We start from the raw sequence: 27,542 nt of genomic DNA on the forward strand, positions 1-27,542 counted from the left end.
CCTACCAACCATGAGATCATGACCTGAGCCGAAGTCAGACGCTTAACCAACTGAGCCACCCAGGCACCCCAAATATTGCTTATTTTTAAGAAGATTTGTAATTAATGGACAATATCATGAAAGAGGTTTTAAAAACAAATACAGTCAAGGTTTCAGAAAAATATATTTTATATATATTTTTATATATAAAAATTTATATATAAATTTATATATGTTTCCAAATTCATCAAGTTGTATATATTAAGTATATAGTTTTTTGTGTGTCAGCTATACCTAAAGAAAGTGGCTTAAAAAAATTTTAAATAGAATGTTTGGAGATACCACCAAAATATTTATGATCATTTTATCACAAACTTACAGTGTAAGTCAATTTTAAGTCATTTAAACTTTGTTTTGGATGAAAATATGAATTTTAAGCTGTGTTTGCAGGAGAGAAGCATGCATTTTTGCTGTTCTTATATTACATGACTCCAAATTGTATCTCTTTGGATGTGTCTAGCCAGTAGGTAGACCAGCAACATGCAGCCAGCTGTGTTTTAAGTCTTCTCATGAGAACCTTTAAGGAAAGCAAGCTAATACCTTTCTTATCTCCTCTTCAAAAATTTAGCATCTCTGTAAACACCTGGAAAGATGATTGTTCCATGGGAATTTCCCAACTTGTGCACAAAAGTAATGTTGTTATTGACAAGTCGTTAAAGATGGTGTTGCTTTTATTGTTTTATTAAGAGATATTTTAAGTATTAATGTTTAAACATCTACCTATGTTTAGCTATCAACATTTTTTTCTCCAATCTAGTAAAATTTTAATATGCCATGATGCTTAAAATTTTAGAACTAAAGTTGAAATCAAATCACAGGGCACATGCCAATAAATCTGTGAGCCAAACTGGGATCTCCTAAGTGTAGGCTGTCAACAGAACATTAACCTGAACGAAAGCCCCTGTGAACTTCTAGTATACCCTGAAGTTTAGACATTTAGAAATATTTGCCAAGTTACTACTCATCTCAGTATGAATGGCTTTGACCTTGAGTCTCTTGTATACTTCAAGATAGTTTAATTTACTGTATTAACAGTAGGTCTAGTGGACATCACATTCATAAGGAGCCAGTTTGACAACCTTTGAAAAATCAGCAGATAAAATAAAGATTTTTTCAATAGTTAGAACTCAGGGCAAGCAACAGGCACTTATTTTCTTTCCTTTCTTCCCCACCATGGAATAAAACACCAAGCATACTGATAATTGTTCAGACAAACCCATGAGTCATATTATCGCCACTGCACAGACCCCCAAAAAGCACAGTAAGAAATAATAAACACTTGAGGATTTACTGATGCTTGCATTATTTATTGGGCTTGCCAATGATTGGCTACACATGGAAGAATATTTCACAAGAACATTATAATTTATTAGACAACTTCTTCACTACCTCAACATTTGAATTCTGCATCTATGCACAAGGATTCTCTCTTCCACTAAGGCAGTGCAAGTCCTTACAGACATTTGTTCTATAAGTAGTATCTAATATTTTTAATTAACACCAGATAAAATATCAGTCACTCTTCCCATTGAAATAAAAATTGACATAACCAGTATTATTTCATCAGTTTCTTAATAGTCTGCATTTAGTCATTAAGTATTTCAAAAATTTCTTCACACAGAATCCGTAATTCATTCAGCTAATATGTAAGCATATGATTTTGCGTATAATTTCAAGGCGCTTATGGACCTATTAAAGCTCATCTGTAGTCTTCTTTATTTTTTATTTATTTATCTATTTATTTTAATCTTTATTTACTTTTGAAAGAGAGACAGAGTGTGAGCAGGGGAGGAGCAGAGAGAGAGAGAGACACAGAATCTGAAGCCGGCTCCAGGCCCTGAGCTGTCAGCACAGAGCCCGACACGGGGCTCCATCTCTCGAACTGAGAGATCGTGACCTGAGCCAAAGTCAGACACTCAACTGACTGAGCCACCCAGGCACTAGTCTGGTCTTCTTTAGATTCACAACTTCTTTAGTCTTCTTTAGATTCACAACTTCATACTTGGTAGACAAGGGGGTTTGTATGCATGATGGTTTTGAGCATAAATCTGTGAAAATTCTCTACCAAATTAACTTTATATTTCACTAAGAGACAATGTGACCTGCATATAACTTTGGGGCGGAGGTTGTCAAATGATCCTTTACCAAGATATTTCCCTTTGTAGTTCTTAAGTAGCTGGGCATTCTACCATATTACTGTTGATGTCATCGATGATAACGTGGGTAGTAACCATTAACATTTCAGCCCACAAACTTGTCAGTCCCCGGGATCATTTTCATGGTTCTAGAGAATTCTCTGGTCAAAGATTGGTGTTGCATCTGTCAGGTGCCAGTCTCATCAAAATTGTTATTTCCACTGTCTTAATGTTCTTGTGCTTCTTGCCATCTCTGTGTAGTTCCTTGAGAGTTTTGATGATCAGGGCAAAGACAGAAGGTACCAGCTCAGTCTGGGCTTGTCTGTTCTGAATGGTCAGTTTCATATAATCCTGACCCTCCTAGTCATCAGGTACCTTGACAATGTCATCACCAACGTTTTTTAGACTGAACCAGGGGACCAGTTTTGGGGACCAGACCACATTTGGCACCAACTTTCCCACCAGTGCACCTCAGTATAGGACTTTGCTTTTGTTAAGGTCAAACTTGGATGGCGTGGCAAGGCAGTTTGGGTGGCCTAAAGCCAGATGTAGGACCTTGAAAGACACTTACACCTTGCTCTCTTCTGATTGGAAAGCCCTTCATGTAGCTTTTCAATGTGAATCTTTTGTTGTAGAAGGTGCTCTCTTAAAAGCAAATATGAGTAATATTTCATGTGTTCATATATCTTCTATATAATGTTGCTGTGTTCCAGAACACAGCCAAGAAAGATGAGAAAACAAACAAAAAGCACCCACATTTAAATGTCGGTATACATTTCAATAGATGCAAATATAGATTTTGGTTTGAACCAAAACTTGGATAGAAGAACCCCTAATACATTTACCCAGAACGTCTATACTCTTAATTTAAGCACAATCCACACAGGCTGATTAGTTGGTTTCCCAGCTCACATTGGCTTAGAAAACGAAGTGTCTGTTGGCAGCAGCAGTTCCAGCAATGCGAGGAAGTGAACAACAACCACAAAAATCCCACTAAAGAAATAAAAAATAAAAGTGCTGAGTCCTTAAGGAATAGAGGAACTACCTTAATAACCCTTGAGGATGGTTCTGTAAAACAGTGCTTCAAATGAGTCTCTGTTCTCTGACCTCAGTTTAAAGGGAAAAAAACCCAAAAGGAAATACTTGAGATTTTAACAAGAGTTCCAGTAAAGGGTGGTCAAATAACAACTTTGCCTTGAACGTAGTAACTAATACAGATCAAACAAATGAGTCATAGATTATGACAGGTAAATGAAATGTAGTGGTAATCATCTTGCCCATTTATTTGATGCAAATCGTACATGTCTGTGTGAATACTTGAATTGCATTAAAGTTTTCTCTGCTGTTCCTCATGCTCAGTAATTTACTTAGGTTGTTCCCATCTACTGGGATGGTATTAATGAATATTCATGTTTATAAGGAGGAATACACAAGCATACGGGGGATGTGTATTTGGCTGCAGAATGAGAATTCCGTATAACCTGTTTCACAGAAATATTTAGTTTGGATAAATTTTACTTTCTTTTCCTCGGAGAACAGTTTCATCTGTCTTGCTTGCTGATACCTTTGATTGCTCTTATATAAACAGTAAAGACACTTTGCAGCTATAGTTTTTCTAGGGCTTCTGGGCAGATATGCTTTTAACAGCTTTTTCAAGTCTTCTTAGGAATGTTTCAGAAATGGTAGGTTAAAGGTTGGTGCAAAAAAAAGTCAACAATTGTAAGGAAATCACTGCCAATACGAATAATGGATGTCATACTTTTAGGTCTGTTTTGGAGAGGGTTGAAATTTTACGTTTTTCTCTGCAAGTGTGCTTCCTTACAGCCCCCTTTTCTTTTCCCTATATCCTCACCTAACCCCAGAAATTACTGCATTTGGCTTAAAATTACTAAAAATTGCTCCTTAATACTGGGGCAGTCTGGCTAATGGACCTAGGTCAAAATAATTGATCCTGAAGACAAGGAAATCCACCCAAATCCTTTCTTTATGCTCTTCTTAATTTCATTACATGCTTCACAGACAGCCAAAGCTGGGTTCAGAAATGGCAACTATTACACAGTGTTTAAATCCATTTGCCTCATATAGGTCTGTTCCATCAGAAATAAAATATTCCACAAACACACTTTTATCATCCTCTTCCTTGTCTCCTACAAAGGTTAAAACAGAGAAGAAGGGGGAGAAGTACAAAGAGAATCGGTCAGTATAAATATGAGAGATATTGGTTAATGCCAACATAATAGTGTTTATTCTAATGTAATATGAAGAATAAAGCAATAAAAAGATAATGGTAAATAATTTTCATGGCATAGAAATATGCCCTAAAGACAAATAACATTGTAAAAATAATAAAATTACCTTTAGTTATGGGTGTGCAATTCTATATTATTAAAATACCAGAGAAATCCAGCACACCAATATATGAATATAATTTTTTAGAGTCGTGGAAAATAGACAAGAAAACAGTTTTCATATGGAGCTTAAGAAATAAATTAAAAAGTTAAAATACTGGTCTGTTTTATTGATTTATTCAATATATAGTTACTATATATGCCTACTGTGTTGTCCAGGTGTTGTCCTAGGTATCAAATAGAGTAGTGAACGTCTTCCTTTAGGAGCTTATATTCCAAGAGGGAAAACAACGAAAGGTAAATACACGCATAATATGTGTAATTTGTTAAATGCTAACAAGTGTTGTGGAGAAAAAGAAGGCAGAGAGCAAAATCAAACACAGAGGAGGTTTGAAATTTAGACTGCGGTGGTGAAGGAAGACCTCACTGAGAATGGGGACATTTGAGAAGGTCTGAAGTAGCTAATCATGCAGCTGACTTGGGCAGGAATGTGCCAGGTAGAGGCAGGAGTGCTTTGGCACATTCCACGAACAGCATGGTTTAGCCCAGAGTGGTTAGACAGAACGAGCAGGAGAGAGTAGCATATGAAGCCAGAAGACCCAAAAAGGGAAATTGAGAAGGAGCAGCCAGTGAGGTCAGAATACCAGGAAAGGGTGCTGAGCACTGCTAGGAATTTACCCAAGGGATACAGGAGTGCTGGTGCATAGGGGAATGTGTACCCCAATGTTTACAGCAGCGCTTTCAACAATAGCCAAATTATGGAAAGAGCCTAAATGCCCACCAACTGACGAATGGATAAAGATGTGGTTTATATACACAATGGAATACTACTTGGCAATGAGAAAGAATGAAATCATGACATTTGCAACGATGTGGATGGAACTGGAGGGTATTATGCCGAGTGAAATAAGTCAGTCAGAGAAGAACAGATACCATGTTTTCACTCATATGTGGATCTGGGGAAACTTAACAGAAGACCATGGGAGAAGCAAAGCGGAAAAAAATAATTACAGACAGAGAGAGAGGGAGGCAAACCACAAGAGACTCTTAAATACAGAGAACAAAACAAGGGTGGATGGGGGTAGGGGAGGGGGGGGAAATGGGTGATGGGCATTGAGGAGGGCACTTGTTGGGATGAGCCCTGGGTGTTGTATGGAAACCAATTTGACAGTAAGTTATATTTTAAAAAGATGTGCTGAATGGAAGCCAAGGGAAGAAAGTGTTTCAAGGAGAATCTGTGTTCAGTTTTTCTGGTATTTAAGTAAAACAAAAATCTAAGAAATGACCCTTGGATTTAGCAATGTCCTTGTGATATTGACAAGATCAGTTTCCTTATAGATACAGCAGTGAGCACATAGTGGAAATTGGGAGATAGAAAGCAGAGATAACCTACTTCAGAGAGTTTTGCTGTAAATTAAAGCAGGTAAAAAAGAACCTGGGGATCGTATTTTCTTGTTCTCCTTGTTTATGATACAGAAATTATGATATGTTTCATGCTGGTGGGAACGATCCACTTGAAGCTGAAAAAGAAATGATGTTTGCAGGAAAGAAGGGAGCATCTATCACCATTGGGGGTTGACAGTAAATAAAGTCATGGTTAATTATAGTCCATAATTACGGTCATGGCAGCACTGTATATATACAGTCCATATATACAGAGTTGATGTGGAGGAGGAAACAAAGTTTTCTTCTGATTACTACAATTTTCTTAGGGAGGGGGAAGCAAAGTTGAGAGAGAATGGATGGGGAATAGATGTTAGAGAGCCAATGGACCAGGGAAATGCAGTGTGATTGCTGGGAAGCACTGATGACCCACTCAATGGTATTGGTCATGAATTTAATGTGAGACAGGATGGTTGTGTTTTTCTTCAGCTAGTCCACTGCTTTAGTTGTAAATGCAGAGTAGGTGGAAAGTTGGATTGAACATGGTTGGAGTTTTGCCAGACTAATCCGGTGAAGCAACAGGGAGTGAGATAATGGAGGATATTTGCAAGGAAGGGCTTACGATGAAGGCCAGCATGTAAGCTAGGTAAGCAGGGGAGCAAGGACACAGGGGATGCAAGACAATGGGGAAAAAGGTGGCAAAATTGGATTTTAGGTCATGGTGAAGTTAATGCTGAAATCAAGGCTCTAGAAAGAGTGAGATAGAATGGTAAGAGCTATGGTTTGAGAATGGGATGCCTAAATGTGAAATTATACAGAGGAGTGCCACAACTTTTGGCAATTTTAAAAAGGCCTAGAGAATGAGCAGTTGGAGATGGGGTAGAGAGCCAGGTCCCTGGAGGAGAGGAGGTCAAGGAACTGAGAGTCCATGTGACTGACTGCCTGGATATAGTGGAGTCACCAAGTCACCAAGAAGAAAATCAGAAAAAGTACTTGAGAAGTTCCAGGAGCTGAGTTAGCTGTTTCACCTGCAGGTAAAGCGATATGCTGTTCGTGGGAGTAAAATCGGCTACCACTCGAGAGGGGAAGAGCAAGGAGGCAAAGTGAATGTTGATAGAAGAGGCTGAGGCTATGGAACATTTTGCTGGTAATTTCCCTTGGGTATCAGTGGAAAGGTTTGGGGATTGGTGAAAGATGAGAGAAGAAACATCAGTCAGGCTGTATGAGGATTGTATTATGGGGCTGAGGGTCACAAGAGTCCTGGGCTTCTGGGAATGACTGATAAAACCAGAGATCAAGTTGACAATAAGATTAAGTATTTTTTTATCTATTCTTTTTTATTGACATGTAACTGACATATAACATTATCTTAATTTTAAGTGTACAACATCATGATCTGATATTGCACATACGATGAAACGATCACCACCTCGATAAGTCTAGTTAATGTCCATCAGCACACAGGATTAGTCCCGGTTGTATCAGAACTCAGAGATGGTAGTGAGCTATGAGCTTCCAATGAGGAATAGTGTGGGGCTGGCCAGGAATACGCAGGGGTCTGGGTCTCCTCAGTCCCCTGAGGGCGAGAAGAAAATGTGTGTATTGGGGGCGGTTAGTCTTATCTGAGCCACTCAGGCCTGCGGGGGCCTCTTGACTCCCTTTGCCAAACAGAAAAGCCCTTCTTAATGAAGCAGGCCCTGTGTGCCTAGAGTTCTTCAATTGCAGTACTTTATATACTAACTACCAACTTATTTACTGGAGCAGAGGCTCACAACAAATGCTCTTGCTTTAAGTTACTTTTGTGTCTACCATAAAGTAAGAACGAACATATTATACTGCCCTCTTTCAAGCATGTATTTTTCATGCACACAGTCCACAAGAACACATTTTCTTCCATTGGCCCAAGCTTCATAATGTTCAGATTTCTTTTATCACTTTCTGCTTAGTTCAAAGTGCACTCTTTCCCCTGAAAGGCAGCTATAAAAAATAACAGTAATACATATTTGAATTATTACTGGAAGGGCATGTGGACTTTTTTTTGCCCTTCAACATAGGAGATCACTTTTAAATCAAATCAGGTGAACCCCAGACCGTAAAAGCATCGTAAATATGTGTGTTGTACACTTGCAAATAGACAAACTGTGGAAGTGATATCTGACTTGCCTGCAGAGCTAGGATGGGGTACATGGGGGAACACTGACTTCCGCCCTTTCCTGGCTCTTTATAATTCTTTTTATACTCCCTGTGGAAGTACATATACTCCTAAACGGTTCAGCCACGGTGCATCAAATATGTGTGAGCACTTCCATCAATACCAGGAAGAAGCACTCCTTCCCTCAGTTCGCCTTGCTACCCTTGCATGGACAAGAAGAGGTCTCTTACCTGTAGTCACGGATGCATTCAACACACTGGTGTGGCACTTCAACTAGACGCTGAGGTAATGTAGATCCAAAATAGATCAAGTTCATCTTCTTCTCATGGAAGTCACTGCCTAGTCAGAAAGGCAGATACTAACAAATGTAGCCTCACAAACTGAGTCCATTATAGAAAAGAACACAGTTCTCTGATGGCATGTAACCAGGCAAACACACCCAGACTCCGTGTGAGTTTCTGTGTGTGCGCGTGTGTGTGTGCGTGCGCGCACATTAGGGAAGGTCAGGGAAATCTTTCTTGAAGAAATGATAGTTGCATGGGCTGAATTTGAAGGATGAACTTAATCAAATAGGAATAGGCTGAAGATTTCTAGCCAGGGAGGACAACATGCACAAATGGCCAGTGGCAGTGAGGGAATGGTCCATTTGAAAAATTTAAAGAAGGTCAGTGTGGCTAGAATAAGGACAGAGAAATTACGTGGAGGCAGCCTGGGCCATATCTTACAGTTTCGTGCAGGAATTGTTTTCTCCTCTTCTGTGGCAATTTTTGGCACGGTCAATCCCAATTATCTCAATGATCTTGAGGAAACAATAGGGTCGTACATATGTTACGTCTTAAGCATCCACAAAACTACCCACACAGCAAGCTCTAGCTCGTCTTTTCATAATCAATTTGAACATCATATGTTCTCTGTCTCTGCTCCCTTAGTTTTTTTATGTATCCTTACACTATATAACCCTTAACAAACTATATTACAGAATTGGCTTTCTGTATTCTACCCCTTCACAGAGACTGTATTATATCCTGTCTACACAGTACCTTACAGAGTGACTGCCTGATAGTAAATTAGGTCAATTTACTGTTGCTTAATAAATGTTTATTGAATTGAATTATCCAAAACATTTCAGATTCTTCAGATAAAGACATCACATAAAACAGCTTGTTAGGATATGTGCATGGACACGATCTAATGCGTGTGTTTACTGAAATAAACAAAGGCAAGGAATATACTGTAATGATATTTAATAAGAGAATATGCATAAGGGTATTTTTGGGAAAAAAATAATGAACTAAACCAAACAAGTTACCAATGTTATCTTTAACCTATATATGTATCATATATTATAGTAAAACCTGATTATCAATCTATAGCTTTAGACAACTGTGCTCTCAGGGTAGGATATGTATTAGTATCCAGGACTGGTCATCTATTAGGAATATATTGGCTTGTTTACTTTCTAACAATCAAGAATAATTTCTGAAAATAAACTTAATGTTGCAGAATTAGCACCAGTTTTTAAAATTCATCCCAGTTGTGATTTTAATGTCCAGTTATGTACAGGAGAGTGACAGTCCCATCTACTGAATTGTATAAATGTCCAACCAAATAAAAATGCTTATTTTTAGTAAGAAACCTTTGAAGTGTAAGAGATATGTACTGAAAACATCCTTCATCTCCTTTGGAGCTTTGGGTAAATGAATGGTGACTGGCTTTTTAGAAGAAGATCTTTGCGTCTCATTACACAGCAAAGTTATGGAGTATATAGTGTATCATATAAAAACTTTTTGACCCAACTGTTGGGAGTTTTATAGCCCCTTTCAAGATAATGCTAAGTAGTAAAATATCATTCCCAATATATTTATGCTCGGAATATTTGGGGAAAATATGTCATTGGTAATTACCATTATTTAATGATAATGGTAATCTGAGCTTTCAGTTGGAATGTTAAGCCTTTTCTAGTTAGTATTTCACATTGCATAAAATACCAAAGTAATCACAAGTGCTCATTTGAAATGTTCTTGTTTTATTGGTATACAGGTACTAGTCATACATTACTGATTTTAAGAAAAGTTGTGAAAACATGTGACAGAATCATCTGTATTCTCCTAGCATATATGTAAGAGAATAGGAATACTAAGAGAATACATATATGTGTGTGTGTGTGTGTGTGTGTGTGTGTGTGTGTGTGTTATAGGAGTTACATAACTGTAGAGCTTTTCATAGTTGATACACAATGTTACATTAGTTTCAAGTGTAAAACACAGTGATTCCACAACTCTGTACATTACACTGTGCTCACCAGGAGTGTAGCTACCATCTGTCACCATCCAGTGTTATTACAATACCATTGACACTTTTCCCTCTGCTGTGCCTTTTATCCCCATGATTTAGCCATTCTATAACTGTGGAGCATTTTCTTCTCGTTGTTCTTGGTTCTTGGTTTCAGTGAATTTTGATCCAGTGGGGATAGCAAGTACAATCTTGAGCCTCAGTTCTTCAGCAACAATCACATCTAAATCGGACACAGTTGCCCCTATTTCCCTTTGTTAAGTCTGACACAATCTTTAGGTTGACCCAAGGAAACCATGCTTGTTATTGCAGGGACCAAATATTGCCTTCAGGACATTGTCAATTTGCCCTGCCATTCCTGGAATAGAACTAAAAATGTTTTGAAGCTAGTAGGTGTGTGAAATAATGCTATGTTGAAAACATGTTATTTTTCTTTGAAATCTATGGATGCTTGAATGAACTCAAAGGGTCTGTGACACAGGAAAAAAATTTAAATAGCAATTAAGGCATTTTTTTCTTATTTCAGCATATAAAGACAAGGGAATGTAATGGTTTTAATAATTAAGGATGCAGACTAATGATCACATTTTGCAGTACTAATAAAAACTTCCTGTTATCATCTCTGTTTTTAAGAATGAAGAAGGCATTTCCTTAATGCACTTCACTGCTCCCCTTGCCAGCTCTGTTCAGGCTCGGAATTTGATAATAACATTTCCAAATTGTAAAAATAAAAAAAAAATAGCATTAAAATTGATTTAAGTCCCACTTTCCAAATCAGTTAACCCAAAGGTTAAGTGCTACTGCACTTGACCTAAGAGAGAGTTTGGTCCCCTTTTATAAGACCTGAGTGTAAAGAATAAAGACAGCGTTTTTCTTCTTCTCTTTTTTAAAGAAGCCACATGTAATGTTCTCTGAGTTAAGTTTTACCATTCATAATGAATGCAGTCTCGCCATTCAAATGCGACCATAAGTACACAGAAGATAAGAATTTAATTAAATGTAGATTAAAACCAAACAGGAAAACACACTAGCTGATAATTTTATCCCATCCTCTGGCCATATTTTTTATACTTCCTTCTTGTTCTTCTTTGGGCTATAGCTTATCAACATGCCGATAGCACCATAACTCATTACATCTGATGGTGCGGTGGAAATGTGCGGGCTCTGTGCTTGGATTTCCGAGGCACTTAAAATGCAAAGCATGTAAATGTCTCTGTTAAATATAGTAGTGTGGTAACACTGGTGAAAAGGAAGTGATTCTGAAGAAATCCTTAAACCTCTTACAAGATGCATTAGTATTGCACAGTAGCAAATGAAATTTTCAAAGTGGAACCAATTCATGTATTCACACGTCTGTGGTATGGCTTAATATTTTGAGGTTGAGCTGCTTCAGCAGTTGGCAAGTTTGGGTACCAATCAACTCGCTTAGTTTACTCCAGTGTGCGTAGGGTTTGCTAACAGGCATCTGTATCACTTTGTAGGAAAATGGTGTTTTTTCCATTGTTGACCATAATGTAGTAACAATATCTTTGTGCTTGAATGTTGTTCTCATTAATCTTCTATAAGACATCTCTAAATGAGTTCCTATTATTTGATCTGAATCTATTGGGATCATGAAGGTTGAGTCCACAAAAACTTCAGAGATAAAAGGTGGAAAAGAAAGGCATTAAGACAAATATATACAAAGACAATTTGTGTGTGTGTGTGTGTGTGTGTGTGTGTGTGTATAATCAGTTTATCTCATTTTTTCTAATAATTGTTTCTAATCATTTTAAAAATAGGCAATGAACAGTTAGAATAAATTCTTGGTCATTGTAAAGGAAGGCTCTAGACCAAACACAGTATTTTAAAATCCGAAAGAGAATATATGCTGAACTTGTTAATTAAATATTAAACTAAGGTTTAGAATGGCAATGCATTCAATGTGCAATCTTGATTTATTAAGTACTAGTAAAAGATAATGGAATCATTTATATATTTGCATTTTTTTCTAAAGCTAAGAGCCTTCCGAAGTATAACACACTTTTTTTTTTTTTTTAGAGCAGGCATAACATGTCAAGGGCATTCTGTCTTTGGAAAGGTAAATAATTGGTTGCTTTTTTTTTCTTTTGGCAATGGGTTATTTGGCTCATACTAATGAATAGAGTTTTTCAATTAAAAATTGATCTAAAAAATGATTTATGATTTTGCTTCTTTATTGTAATTTTGAAGTTCTTAATGGTTTGAAGTACTAAGCCCATAGCCCATAGCACCACTTTCTCTGCATTAATTGTCACATGACCACTTGGCACCCAAATTGGTGTATATGACACATTGACACAGGTGCCAATTTCACCTTTAGGAATAAATCAAAAAGACTAATTCAATTTTTAAAGATACCAGAAATTTCACCATCTAGGGAAACAATGTTTCATGGAGTGAACCTCTGTTTTCTTGCCATTAAATCACAGACAAAAAAAATGAGAGTCCCAGTATAGAAATGAGCTGAATTGCTGGCCTTAGTCGGGCATAGGGACTTTATCCAGACTACTGGAGACATACAGAGGCATCGGTAATCTCTATCAACTCATTTTCCTTCCGTTCGCTTTTCATAAAGCTGTTTCAGTGGCGATATTAAGAAGGAATAAAATAAAACTACAGCAAGTCAAACTGAAGTGCAAAATGCAGGAACATATTTTGGGGTCTTGAAAGGATACATTAAAAATGCTTTCTTCCGGGTGCCTGGGTGGCTCAGACAATTAAGCATCCGATTCTTGATTTCAGCTCAGGTCATGATCTCAGGGTTCTTGAGCTTTCTGCTGGGTGTGAAGTCTGCTTAAAATTCTTTCTCCCTCTGCCTCTCTCTCTTTCTCCCAAAACTAAAATAAAATAAATATTACCCCCCAAAATGCTTTTTTCTGCTAAAAAGTTTTAAATATAAAATATAAAAAGAAAACCTATTAAGTAGTCTGCATACATCTGTGTAATGTGTAAGAGGTAAAATTTCCAGTCTCTAAAGCACTCTAAAAAAATGATAGATTGAAAAAACAAAACAAAAACTTAAAGATTTCTTTAAGCATTAAGTGGAATAAATTGTTCTCTTTCATCAAACATATATTTAAAGGGAAATGGAGAAAAATATCTCTATGAAACAAGCATTACTTCCATCCACCGTGGGCTCCAGTCTACCTTAGATTCTTTTCCTTTAAGAAGCTCTCAGAAGTTCCTGTACACGCTGCAGAACGCTATTCTGTATGTCCTGTCATGTTTGTGTTTTTCTCCATGTAGGACTGCCAGCCCTTCAAGAGAAGTCCCTACATCCTGCCAAGTGACTGTTAGGTCATAACCAACAAATACCGTTTTTTAAGAATAGAGAGAATGAGAGGGAAGAAGGGAGTGAGAGGGAGATAAGGAGAATGGAAAGAAGGAGAAAGAAAGGAAGCTTGGGGGGAAAGAAAGGAGAGACAGAAGGAAAACGGAGAGAAAGACAGAAGAAAGAAGGGAGGCAGAGGGGAATTTAGCCACCCAGAAAACTACCCTTCTGTTATCTCTAGTACTTTATCATGCTGGAAATGTTGCCAGTTTCAGAAATGAGAAATGAGCATGATGAATATTTTAGGGAGAAAAACACAGAGGTAGGGGAATGTAAGATTGCTTCTGGGCCACATCCATGAGTGTCCATGACAGAAAACAAAGAACAAGAAATCTACATTTGGTAATGCTTTGTCAAGCACAAGACACAAAGAACCAAATGGAGCTAGTGTTCATTGAATACCCACTGTGTGGGGAGACTCTATATGTTATTTCATTGAAATCTTAAAACAAAAAACAAAAAAAAATCCCTGTAGACTGAATTCTCCTTATCTTACAGATGTAGAAAAACTGAACCTGGGAAGTAGGGGTAACTTACCTATCATCAAAGAGTGAATAAGGGTGCCTGGGTGGCTCAGTTGGTTGAGCATCCGACTTGGGCTCATGATCTCGCGGCCTGTGTGAGTTCAAGCCCCGCGTCAGGCTCTGTGCTGACAGCTCAGAGCCTGGAGCCTGCTTCCGATTCTGTGTCTTCCTCTCTCTCTGCCCCTCCCCCGCTCACGCTCTGTCTCTCTCTGTCAAAAATAAATAAACATTAAAAAAAAAAGTTAGGGGCGCCTGGGTGGCTCAGTCGGTTAAGCGTCCAACTTCAGCTCAGGTCATGATCTTGCGGTCTGTGAGTTCAAGCCTCACGTCGGGCTCTGTGCTGACTGTTCAGAGCCTGGAGCCTGTTTCAGATTCTGTGTCTCCCTCTCTGTCTGACCCTCCCCCATTCATGCTCTGTCTCTCTCTGTCTCAAAAATAAATAAACATTAAAAAAAAATTTTTTTAAAACCAAGTTAAAAAAAAAAGAGTGAATAGAATAGATTCCATGAATGGATATGTCACAGTAGCATCTCTCAGTTACTTGTCTCTGAAACTAACTCTGCTGTCTCCAATGCTGTGACTTTAGTTAATTGCATGTGCATTTTATCTGAAATAAAATCATCTTAGTAAGATACTCCAAAAGTACTTTGTAAGCTGCAATATTTTAACTTAAAATATTTTAAAAATTTTATGACTAGTATATAAAATTGTGACTTTTTAAATCAATATTATTCAAGGCAGGTGAAATCAGATTGGTGTAATAAAATCTTTCTGGAAATTATAAAAACAATGCATATTTCTAAGTTCTGTTATACAAGTTATTTGTCACAATTTTATTGGGGTGCCTGAGAGATTAGCAATTTTGCTCCATATAGCATATGTGTCTATTCTGATGACATATCTTTGATGACTACACTTTGAGCTGTTGTCTTTTTTTGTTTTTATTTTTTTCAATGTTTATTTATTTTTGAGAAGGAGAGAGACAGACAGAGTGCAAATAGGGAGGGGCAGAGAAAGAGAGGAAGACACAGAATCCGAAACAGGCTCCAGGCTCTGAGCTGTCAGCACAGAGCCTGATGTGGGACTCGAACCCACAAACAGTGAGATCATGACCTGAGCTGAAGTTGGACACTTAACCGACTGAGCCACCCAGGCGCCCCTGAGCTGTTTTCTTAAGGGCGAAATGAGCAAGAGTAATGTTCATAATTTGCTTGATTCAGAAGAGCAACACTGGTAGAGAATAACTAATTTTGCCAAGAGGGAGATTGGTGAAATGTATCTTAGAAGCAACTATGACATTTTAAATGTAAATGTAAGAAATATATTTGGGGGGGGGGGGATGGATATACAAGAAGAATTTTCATAGAAACAGGCTTATCCTGCAGCAAAGCTACTAAAGACTGATCTGACCACCCAGGATATTTTAACTCTGCCCTTTGTCTGAGGGAGGCCGTGGTCCCATCAAGCCCTGTCATAACTGAATTATCAGTTCAGCATGCAGACTTTTAAGTGAATAGAAGGGAGATTTTTCCAATCGAATTTGGTGATGTCTTCAAAATATTCTCTATGTTAATCCAGCGCATACAGTAGGGAAATGTGAAGAGGTAAAATGTTTCCCTACCAGCAATCACACCGGGTAGACTTTAAACATTTCTATTAATGCTCAGAAGTACAAGCCTGATTTATTCCCCCCTTTCCAAACTGTGTTACATTTACACAGAAAATCCAAAATGGATTACAGGAGCCTGCGTGGCTAGGAAAAAAAAAATATGTGTCTCAAATAATTAAATAAAGTAATTATAACAGAGAGTAGAAGTTAAAATATTACTAAAATATTTCTGTTAGTGGGGTAGTTTAGTCACCTCCACGGCAGTGGCAAAATTGGAAGTCGGGTTGTAACAAATGCGTGTTACAGCATTAAACAATAACACGTTCTTGCCTGGAAAACTAAAATGACAGGTGTGGCCATTGATGCTTCAAGCATATACTCTGACCTCAAGACTCACAATCTGCTACAGTCTGTAGAGCACATACTGTGGAGTCAGAATTATGTTGAGAGAAGGGACTAGAAAATGTCGTGTAGGACCTTCATATTGTTTACTGTAAAATATGTATTTCAGTGTCTTATGGAGATAGCATTTAAAAAATAAAATGGAAATAAACATCTCCCTGACTGCTTACTTCTCCTTCTCATTTTCTTAAGCACAGAAGGAGGTGTGTGAATGATGGAGGCTATTTTTATGTAGCTTTTAAAATGGATGATGCTGTGGTATTTGACCTTAGGTACATTATAAAAAAAAATTTTTTTTTCAACCGATTGTCTCTTAGTTATATTTGAAACTGGATTCTTGCTGCATTTTTATTTAAATGTGTTGCCTTAATGATCTGGCCTCATAGATTTCAGAATTATGCAAAAGATGAAAATAAAACTAGCATTAGTTAAATTCATATTTCTGAAATACATTCGTTATTACATTTTGTAGTTCTCTGTAGAGCATTACTTTGTGCTTGGATTTGCTCATATTTCCAATTCTGTCTAATTCTCCGTCACAATTTTTACATTATAACCCACTGAAGATTTTCCTTTTTTTTTTCATTTCGGTAACCATTATTTGAATCATAAAAAAATGCATTACTGTATTCATAATGTACTGCTCATGTGACAGTTTTTGAACTTTAATATTCTTTTCTGTAATGTGCCGGCTTAGCAGCCTATAAAAGAGACATATTGTTTGTAATGTTTCTTACCCACAACAAATGATGTGATTCTGGGTTTTATGAAATGGCAGTAGTTTTCTAAATTTGTGATTCTTCTGTGTTCCGTTGTCAAGAACAGTTGTACATCTGCTCGGCACAGACTTTCCGAGACTATGAACTTTAATTGAGGAAAAATAATGAGGGTTCAGGGACTACTGATATGGAGTCGGTTGCAAAGCAGGTGCCCTGCTGCCAGATCAATGGATTATTTACTCCTTTGTCATAAACAGGAAACAGTTGGTTGTTTGTGGTGACTACGCGCATATTTTAAAGCCCATGTACATATTTTCTCCTTCCCTGTCAATGTAGAACATTTTAAATAGTGCTTAGTTTATGATTTAGCATAACTATATAGAGTAAGCAAACAACACTTGTTCTGTTTTAATAATTAACCACCTTGTTTGAAAAAGAACTTTAGGAATGATTTCAGGAATGCACATCATATGTGCTTCCAGCCTTTACCTCTCAACTCATATGGTCGCAGTCATAAACCCTCTATATAATTGTCTAAATATTTTTCTGCCTCTCTTTATAGACCTTTGAGAGGAGAAAACCTTTTTTTTCTTCCCAAATACATAAGGAAATTTAAAATATAAATTGTAGATCGTTGTAGAATTTCATTAGGACACCCTAAGAGTCTGCACAAGGTTTTCAAACCACTGGAACAGAATTTTCTCAGGAAATAATTGGGAGGTTGGGGAGGGTGGGGGGGGGCAAAGCTCAGGATCCTTTTCTGAGTTCAAAAAACAAGCACGTCTGCCTTTCAGCAGGCACATGATTTCTGAGCGAGTTGGAACTATCTCTGACACACCTGAGCAGGACCAACCTAAGAGGCTAGGGTCACCCAAAGGGGGCGTGCTCCTCTCTCAACACTCCTCATTAGCAAACCAAACAAAGAGCTGTCTGGAATTAGCTGCAATTTCCACCACGACAAGTGACTTTTTGTGTTACATAATGATATGCTGGGAATTTAAATCCTAGGTTCTAGAGATCAGTGGTTTAAATTCTAATGATGGGTTTCGTGGCATGGAAGTCTGACTTTTAACACGTGGAGGTTGGAGACCATAGAAACCATACCATAAAGTTTGTACACACAGCCCACCCACAGACAGCTCCTCTGAACCCTCAGACAGTTCACACAAACCTCATCTCTCGACCAGAAATGTTGTCATCGAGCCTGGGTTTGGGCATCGTCTTCATTTTTACTACAAATCTCTCTTAATTTCTTATGGAATTGGGATTGCTGCTGAAAACCTGAATTATGTTGGAAAGAACTGCCACCAGAGAAAAACAAATTTATGTCACGGAAAAAGAAACTTGAAGTTCTAAAATGCAAATTAAAAAAGCAGTAACTTCAAAGTACACTTAACTGAAGTATGGTGTTTAGCAATCTGGTGAATCTGCCTTAAAGTATGAAAACATTTTGGTAAAAAAAGCAAATGTATATTTTTCTTGTTTGTTAACTATATATTCATGCCCACATAATGTAATAATTATAACAATGCATCTTTCCTACCATGCAGTCATGACAAATATCTCATCCAACGTGGAAATAAAAATAATACCTAAATTCCTATTCATATGAAATAATTGCTACTAGTTAAACGTGTCATTCCTTAGGTGAGATTGGATTGGATGTTTCAGCAACTGTCTTACTCAGCATGGGTCTTGTAACATTGTTAGCATTTCTAGCGTGCTAGTAGATATTTTAAGAAAGCTTATGTAGGGGCGCCTGGGTGGCTCAGTCGGTTAAGCGTCCGACTCCAGCTCAGGTCACGATCTCGCAGTCCGTGAGTTCGAGCCCCGCGTCGGGCTCTGGGCTGATGGCTCAGAGTCTGGAGCCTGCTTCCGATTCTGTGTCTCCCTCTCTCTCTGCCCCTCCCCCGTTCATGCTATGTCTCTCTCTGTCTCAAAAACAAATAAAACGTTAAAAAAAATTAAAAAAAAAAAAGAAAGCTTATGTATAGATTTTTAATTTATATTCTCTAAATATTTTGTGCAAGTATTCATTGCCTAATATTTCCCCCTGTTTCTAATCATAATAATAAATATGGTTATCATGGTAAAGTTGAGTTTTCCATCAGTACTATAGGAATAAAGCAAAAATGAAATCCATTTTTTTTCCCCAGTGGGGTGGATGGGGGTTTCTAGTTCAGAGTCAATAAAATTTCCTTGGAGTCCAAAATCTAGAATGGGAATCAAGGCACATTGCCATTATGAACAATGAGAGATTGTGGTTGCTCATTTCTATTGATAAAATTTTAAGTTTAACTTAAAAGAGAAGTTGAAGTTACTTAATTTAAAAGAAAATATTCAACTATAAATCTGTATTCAACTGCTATATAAAGAATTTGTTAGATCCACTGTCTTGAAAATATGCAGCATCGGAAGTACAATTATTCATTCTTAAATATACGTGTTATTCTAAACAGCAGGAAGTAGTAAGTACAGGCTTCGAGGCTCTGTCATACCATGCAGAGATGAAAAGTTTGAGATGAAATGATATCAGTGAAAAGTCTGTGAATAAAAGACATCAGAAGCAAAGTCTTTGTCTAGGACCCCTGATCTCCGGAGATGAATACTGTACCTGAATTTCTTGTTCTATGACCTGCCATTCTCAATCAAATCTAATTTCTCAAAAAGAATATAAGAAGTGTGAGTTGTAAGAGAAAAGTGGTAATGACTAATTTTTTTTTCTATCAATGGAAGTAAAAGCATGTGTTGTTTCTTTCTTTCTTTCTTTTTTCCTTTTTAACACAAATGTGTTAAAAATGTGTGAGGGATCACAAAGAATAAAACTGGGACATGATCTGTAAGCCCAAACATGACTGTTGCAGATTTGGCCCCGGCTGCAGAAGCTTTAAGTAGCTACTATTAGGAGGATTTTTGTAGTGCGTAATCAAGTCTGCCTAGATACAGACCTTCAGTGTGTCTGTTCTTCTGCATTTTGTGATGGTGAGGGGAAATTTAATGTGTGTCTGTGTCTGCGTGTGCGCGCGTGCATGCGTGCGTGCATGCATGTGTTGTTGTTGTAATAATTGTAGCCGCAGCCTCAGTAGAGACAGGGAAGGCTAACTCTGTTTTCAGGAACATGCTGGGTTGAATGAAAATGTAGCAAAATACTGAAAACTTTATTGTCTTGAAAATGAAACTTGATTTTCTAGGAAATAAAAATCATATAAGAAATGCATGTGAGAGACTTCATAATGATTTTATTGACATAGTAAAAAATTATTTTCCAGCAGAAGTTTTGAGCCTACAATAAAATCTTTATGTCAAAAATTACCCTTATGCAAGGAGATTAAAGCATACTGCAAGCCTTTCAGAAATGCCATTTTCAGACTACCTTCTGATGATTATTGGTCTCTTTTTTCTGTAAAGTTCTATAGAGAATATATTTTAATTAGCTTTCGCTTCATACACACTGCCCAACTCTGACCCAATGTCTGATCATATAGAATACATTACAAAAGAACTGGTCATTTGAGTGCTTTAATATAGCTTTGCATTAATGTCAGGCATCATTTAGACAAGGCATTAAAAGTGTTATTTTAATGACTGAAGTGTGTTGGGTAGAAGAGGCTTAATCTTTATAGGAAGAACAATTTCAATTAGCTCTAAAATATTAATTTGTTGGTACAACTATATACTCTAATGTATTTGGCTACGAAACATCTTATGAATAATACATTGCTAGAATCCACTTGTCTTATGATGTAACTAAGACTGCCTTTAAAAACAAGGATTGCTAATTTTATAACCACCATGAATCAGTTAAGATTAAAAAAAAAAGTAATGTTTTAAAAACTTGACCATTGTCAACGTTGGAGGCTATTTTTGTGCCCCCTTCCCCCCAAAGTAATTTGGAAGGTCATAAATAAAATATGCAGTCTCTGGCTAGTAAGATATTGAATAGGTTTTAAACATGATATGGCTATCTGTCTTAAATTTTAAGGGCATTTTTATTTATTTGTTTACATGGCGAGTGTGAGATATTCTCCCTGGAAACAGTTTGTCTCATGGTGGAAAGTGTGAAAATATGGGAACAAAAATGACTGCATACCTTAATCCAACCATTGTGTTTCTGGGAACTAAAAATGCTGCTGTTCTGGCTTTTACTCTCCTTGAATATCTCCCTGTAGCCTTATCTTTCCATTGTGCTGGCTGTTTATTGCAACAACTTGGCATTGGTTTTCATGGCTGCACATGTGGCCCTGCCTTAAGGTGAGTGAGAGTCACATAGGTAAAAACCCTGTAGCCCTTCTGAAAATGTGCTGTTTTTCCCTACAGCTAACCAAAAATCCGCGATTGCTTCATAGACTTCTCAAGGGCTGCCTATACAAGGCGAAAACATAGGTGGCTCTTAAATGCTTGAACGCTATACGCCAATGTGGAACGCTTGTCTCCTGGCTTGGATGGTGTTAACGCTCCTGTTACACCACACCGAAGCAGCTGGATAAAGAGTGCAAAACTCTGTTGGGCAGTCACAGGTTTCATGCATCCCCATAAATGCCCTCAAACAAACAAATAAAGTAGGAACAATGGCTTTCATAGAGGTGGGCCTACGAAGCATACATCATCTCCCCCACCTCTCCTAGTGACTCTCACCATTATCCCTGGCATCGGTCACAGTTAGCCTGATTATTCTCAAATACATGAAAACTAGATTTTTTTTTTTAAATATAGCTCTTGCACAGTGCAAGACTGGAGGGGTGAAAATGCTGAGTTTATAGCAAAGCAGAGCCACACACATGCAGTTTTTCAACTAGGTAAAGGAGGCTTTTGTAGCAGATTTCATGCAGCAGTTGGCATTGGCAGTATTGCAAAAAGAGATGTATTCTGTTGTGCTCTGTTTGATCAAGTGCTAAACCCGTGTGATCAATAGAGAGACAGATGTCGGGTGCAGATGGCGATGCCGTGATACCTGGGGCAGCGCGGGCCTGCCAGAATGACAGAATGGGAACAAGGAAGAGCAGCAATGCAACAGAATGTGACAAATGAAATTAGGGTTTATACTAGTCGATAATTTACAGCTAATACAAAGTGACAGAATTTTTCAGTACCCAGTATATTTTACTTCCAGTAATGCTATAGCCAATAAAGGCATATTTCATGCAACATAATAAAATGAAAGCTGTGGGGAAATATAGTCCAACCATTTTTTATTATGTTACAACTTTTAAAATTGATCCCTGAGAGAATACTAATAGCATGCAGGTCTTGTTAGAGTGACGTCTAAAGGCATTTTATCTCCAAATTTATAGCAGCCCCGTCACTTAGTCTCATTGCGTATTAGACTCGTAAGTTGAAGGCAGATAACTCTGTAGTGACCCGAAATTCATATGCTTTGCTTTAAAATAATATTATAAAAAGCTCTTCCAGTCTGTGTATAAAATTATAAAAACAATTATCAGTTTCAACTTACTAAATAAACATTTTAATTTCCTATATTAATGGGAATGTTTAAGCAGTCACCTGTGTAATTAAAAATGAAAATCTAAGCACATTTTAAAAAATTTTCCTCCACACCCAGACCAAAAGCCATAGTTCATATATTTGGAATATATTTTATGACTCTGTAATTCAAAACACATTGATAAATACTTAGAAGTGACAGCTTTGCAGTAATGGTTAGTGAATCAATTGATACCCTTTTGTGACTTAGCCAAATTCTTCATGTTCTCGAACACACACATGCACATACTCCATGGTGACCTGCTGTCAGTCTGGGACTGGTATTGGGGGGGGGGGGGATAAGAAGAGTCATGTCTCAACAAAACTATACGGTAGGTTTTTTCTCTTTGCATTCTACTCTTACCTCCTTTGTTTTTCCTCCTTTTTGTGCCATCTGCAAAAGACAACTTCATAGAACTTACCAGTGTGGGACCTCTCTCCCACCCCCTTTTCTCATTATTCAAATATTCACTGAGCAGTAGAATTTTAGTATCCTTTCTCAGAGCATCTGTATCCAGATGAAACTCCAAAGTTGAAGTGCCCACAATGAGGGATGGCCTGATAAAGGCATATTGGAAAGTATAGGAATTTCCTAACCTTATGCAGGTACGGTAATGGACAGCGAGACCCATGACTGTCTGTGCCATTGACAAATGCATATTAATAATATTAATGGGAGATAATCCCTGATTTCAACAAGCTTTCCTAAGTGCCTGCTTTGTGAACACCAAAGAGGACGCAAGGCATATCCTTCAGTGACAGTAACATATTTCATTGGCTTGGGTGGGAGAATTCACAACCACATATCAATGAAGGGGGACAAGATCATGATATTCAGTGCAGTTCTGAAAATAGTGGGAGTCTTGCCCATCTAAAATATTGCTTGGCAACTGGAAATCACACACACACACACACACACACACACACACACACACACACACACTGCTCTATTCATCTACTGTGCATACAATCATAGTTACTTTTATATAATTCTTATTATACTTATTATCCATAGTTGTGTCATAATTCAAACTAAACTTAGTAATAGATGGACCTATGGCTCTAAAATGAATAGTTACAACTACTGAAAGCAATTTAGAGTTGCTAAAATATTATTCTAGATATTTCAGGAGATATTATGCTTTTGGATTTGTTACTTACGTTCAGGTTAACAACAAAAAACTTCCTGCTCTATTTTTAGGAGCCTCATTGTGAAATTTTAGAAACATTTAGGTTAGGAAATCCCTAACCTTAACTAGATCTTTAATAAAGGAGACTAGTATCAGTGTGTATCCCTTAGTTATTCTAATCTACCAACTGTAAGAGCTGTTAGAGAAGGCACCGTGAACTCTGAGGGCTCATACAAAAAGTATGACTCAGGTAGTTGGCCTATTATAATATGAATGGATCATTATTTTTGGAAGATATCTACAGTTGGACTCAGATTATATGAAACTCATGCTTGATCTTACTGGTCTGTGTTATCAGGCATCTTCCTATTTAGATCATGACACTCCCTTCCAAAGATATTTTTCATATGTCATTTGATAGGAACTAGTTGGAAATTAGCAAGGTTATAAGTATTTAACTTGATTTTTACCATTATGTAGTTCCATTTCACACATCACAATGAGTAAGCTTAGGCTCATGGAAAACCATTTTATTTCATTTGTAAGCTCTAAAAACTCACCTAGACTTATTTCATGATGGCAGTTTTTGGGTTTTTTGTTGGTTTTTTGTTTTTTTTTGGCATGGCATCATCACTTTACCCATCTGTCAATGTTGATCTTGGTTGGAATCAGTTGAAAGAAGCCAAGGTATAAACCTTTTAATTTTGAAGGTGAAGAAAGTTAGACTCAGAAAAATTAGATGGACTTCCCACACTTATAGTAGCACATGCTATGGAAGAATCCAGTTCTCTTGACTTTGCCATCGTGGCCAAAGGTAAAAGAACACTAGCCATCCTGGGTTCCTTTACTAGGGCAAGATTCCTCTCCACAATAGCAGCCTCATACATTATTCATGAGTCAACTCAAAAGCCACCTCTTTTCCCGAGGCTTCCCCAACTATTGTAGGCATAATGATTTTCTGCTCCCATAAACTCCTATAAGTGATGTTTGTATGATTCAGCTTGACACATGAATTGTCTCTTAACGACTGCATGTACTTTGTGTGTGTGTGTGTGTGTGTGTGTGTGTGTGTGTGTGTGTGTTTACTACTCAACTAGATAATAAATTCCTAGAGCCAAGGAACTCAACTTCCTTTACTAATATTGAACTGTAATCATAGTAGGCATGGTAAAATGATGGATCCATTTATGCATGAATGAATTCAACTATGAATTCTTTTCATTCATCATGACTATCTTTGCTTTTGTTTCCTGTGTATTGGTCAAAGAAAGGATGCCTCCTTAGTGCTCCTGACCATTGGTAGAGATAATGATATCCCTTCATTTAACATGTTTATTGTTAGCTTACACGTGCTGGACACCCTGATAGATTTAAGGATATGTTAGCGAACAAAATACACAAGACTTGTTTTTTGCAACTCTGGAAGCTGAGCAATGGATTGGCAGAGTTCAAGTCAGCCAGTGAGTGAAGAAAAGGGCAGTATATATACCAAGACAAGGATTTATGATTTTTCTTTCATGATACATAGTTTGGCATTTATATTTTTAAAGCAAGCCACTGGGACTTCTTTAGGTGTACAATTATAAGAAGATATATTTTAAACATTAACAAACCCACTTTTGCAAGGTCTTAGCACATTTCCAAATAGGCAATAGACTCTAATTAAAAATAAAAGCAAGTAATGCTGTGTTATCATTTATGCCTGAGTCACACAGGCTTAAGCCCCTTCTCTGAACTAGGCATTTTATATGTACTACAAAATACTCAGATCAACTCTAGGAAGCGGGAGCTATTACCCCATTTTACAGAAAAAAAGTGAACTGAGACTCAGAATAAACCACTACCCAAGGTAACAGAGCTAAAAAATGACCAAATTATGATAGAACATACAACACAAGTTTGTCATATTTTTTAAAATTTTTTTTAGTGTTTATTTATTTTTGAGAGACAGAGAGAGACAGAGCATGGAGGGGCAGAGAGAGAGAGGGAGACACAGAATCCGAAGCAGACTCCAGGCTCTGAGCTGTCAGCACAGAGCCCAATGCGGGGCTCAAACCCACAAGCCGTGAGATCATGACCTGAGCTGAAGTCAGACGCTTCACCGACTCAGCCAGCCAGGCGCCCCTGTCATCTTTTGACAACATTTTATATCGTACCAAACTGGGTCATATTATCTCTCTTTCACCTGCCTCTATGTCAGAGGTCTTTTAAAGATGATGTGAGTTTCTGTGAACATATTTCTATGGGTATGATGAACATTTCATTTGCAAGTGTCCACTGGCATCTCAGTATACATAGATCCAGTAGGAAGTAAGGCCTGCCTATGTCCAGCATTATGGGAGAAGAGAAAGCTACCACCCCTCTTTTATGAGTACAGGCTGAGCACTCTGAGTCCCTGTATTCTTTCCCCTCTGTGTTCCCCATTGCCTTGACCAGAGTGTGTGTTGCATGAATAGAGGTGAGTAAGTGGCTGAATAAATTAATAATAATTATCTCTTACTTGCCACCTTATGTTTCGTGCTACCTAATCTGACCAGGTAATGCTGGCCTATAATTACAAATTCAGGAATAGAAGAAGTTAGTCAGACTATGCTCTGAAAGTTTTTAAAAAATCTTTCTAGATTACTGCTCTTTTCAATAAGCTATAGGAAGGCTAGGCTAAGAAAAATTTTGTGATGCTTCACAAATGCAAGGGTGGCTATTTTCACTTCTGCACTGTTAATGCCTCGTTGGACTCAAGGTAAATTGACCCACTGGTTATATAAAAATATCTATTTTTCTGAATTCCCTTAACAAACTTTTGTGTATCACTTCTCTAAGTAGTATCTTGAACTCAGAATAGGACAAGACCATGAAAGGGAGGAAACTTTACAGATTTTAACAGTATGAGAATTTTGTAAAAAGTTACAGGGAATTTTGTAAAAAAAAAAACCAGTGATATAAAATTGTAAGTGTTATTATTTGATCCCCAGAAATAAAGTGAAAACTCAGTACCTTCATCTAAGGTCTGAAACAAATAAATGTAGTGAAATTGACAGATACAGTATAGGAAAAGCATTTAAGAAACACTTTGAACAAAAGTGTAAGTAGTGGATTATTTTAGTCCTGCTCCTTCCCATAGAACATATGTATTATATATGTTAATGCATAGCCCTTTGAAAGTCTTTGAAAATCAATTATACTGCCATACGTATTCTTGACCTACTAAGAATATGTGTACTGATAATGTTCATTCCAAAATGGTGCAAGGTCTTAGACTGAAATATTTAACTGTCTACACTTAGTAAAAAATTTAATGCTCTGATGAGTGACGGCACACTGATTTTTTTTTTTTTTTTGTAATGGAGTTTTAGTAACACAGGGTGCACAGAATTAACACAAATCCTCCTCTCCAATAAAGATAGCCACCAAGGGTCCTGACTACAGGAGGGGTCATAGCTCACTCCAGTATCTATCCTCTCAAACCTTCATTTTGGTGTCACCTATATCATGTTAAACTGGCAAAACTCCTTGTGAGTGGGCACAGTGCCAACATGACAGATGGCTCTGAGCTGAGCATGCCAAGGGACCAGTATGTGCATCAAGTTTGACTATTAAAAATGGAGTTTCCATCCAGGAGTGCTGTTCATATAAATATTTTTGCACATTTATAGTTTTTATTTTTTAAATTAATGCCCAAACTATGTCACACACACACACACACACACACACACACACACACACACACACACACACACACCTTCCTGGAATTGCTCTAGAATTTCAAAGATTAACTGCTTAGCTGAATTTTGAATATAAACAAATCCAGACTCAACCGTACAGTACTGAAAACATGATATAATCTTTAACCTTAGGTCAGTGTTTGCAGTATAGATAGTTTGTTAACATTTAGAAAATCTTTATTAATATGAATAGTATTTGTCATGGTCATTTATTTATTGAACCTAATTTTTAAACTCCTTATTCAAATTTCTCT

The 27,542-nt window shown here is 37.3% G+C and overlaps 1 protein-coding gene and 1 long non-coding RNA gene across 3 annotated transcripts in view; one reads left to right on the forward strand and one right to left on the reverse strand.

Moving 5' to 3' along the window:
• Positions 1-27,542, forward strand: part of ZFPM2 (zinc finger protein, FOG family member 2) — a 469,330-nt gene that overhangs the window by 403,563 nt on the left and 38,225 nt on the right. The gene's annotated exons all lie outside the window — the stretch shown is intronic.
• On the reverse strand, positions 1,341-14,425 carry LOC132664396 (uncharacterized). The gene is made up of 3 exons (XR_009603650.3): positions 14,239-14,425; positions 8,288-8,856; positions 1,341-4,321 (listed from the first exon to the last, which is right to left on the reverse strand). It is a non-coding gene; the product is annotated as an uncharacterized LOC132664396 (long non-coding RNA).

This window comes from Panthera onca, chromosome F2, assembly GCF_046562875.1.
Source record: "Panthera onca isolate mPanOnc1 chromosome F2, mPanOnc1 haplotype 2, whole genome shotgun sequence".
NCBI lineage: Eukaryota > Metazoa > Chordata > Mammalia > Carnivora > Felidae > Panthera > Panthera onca.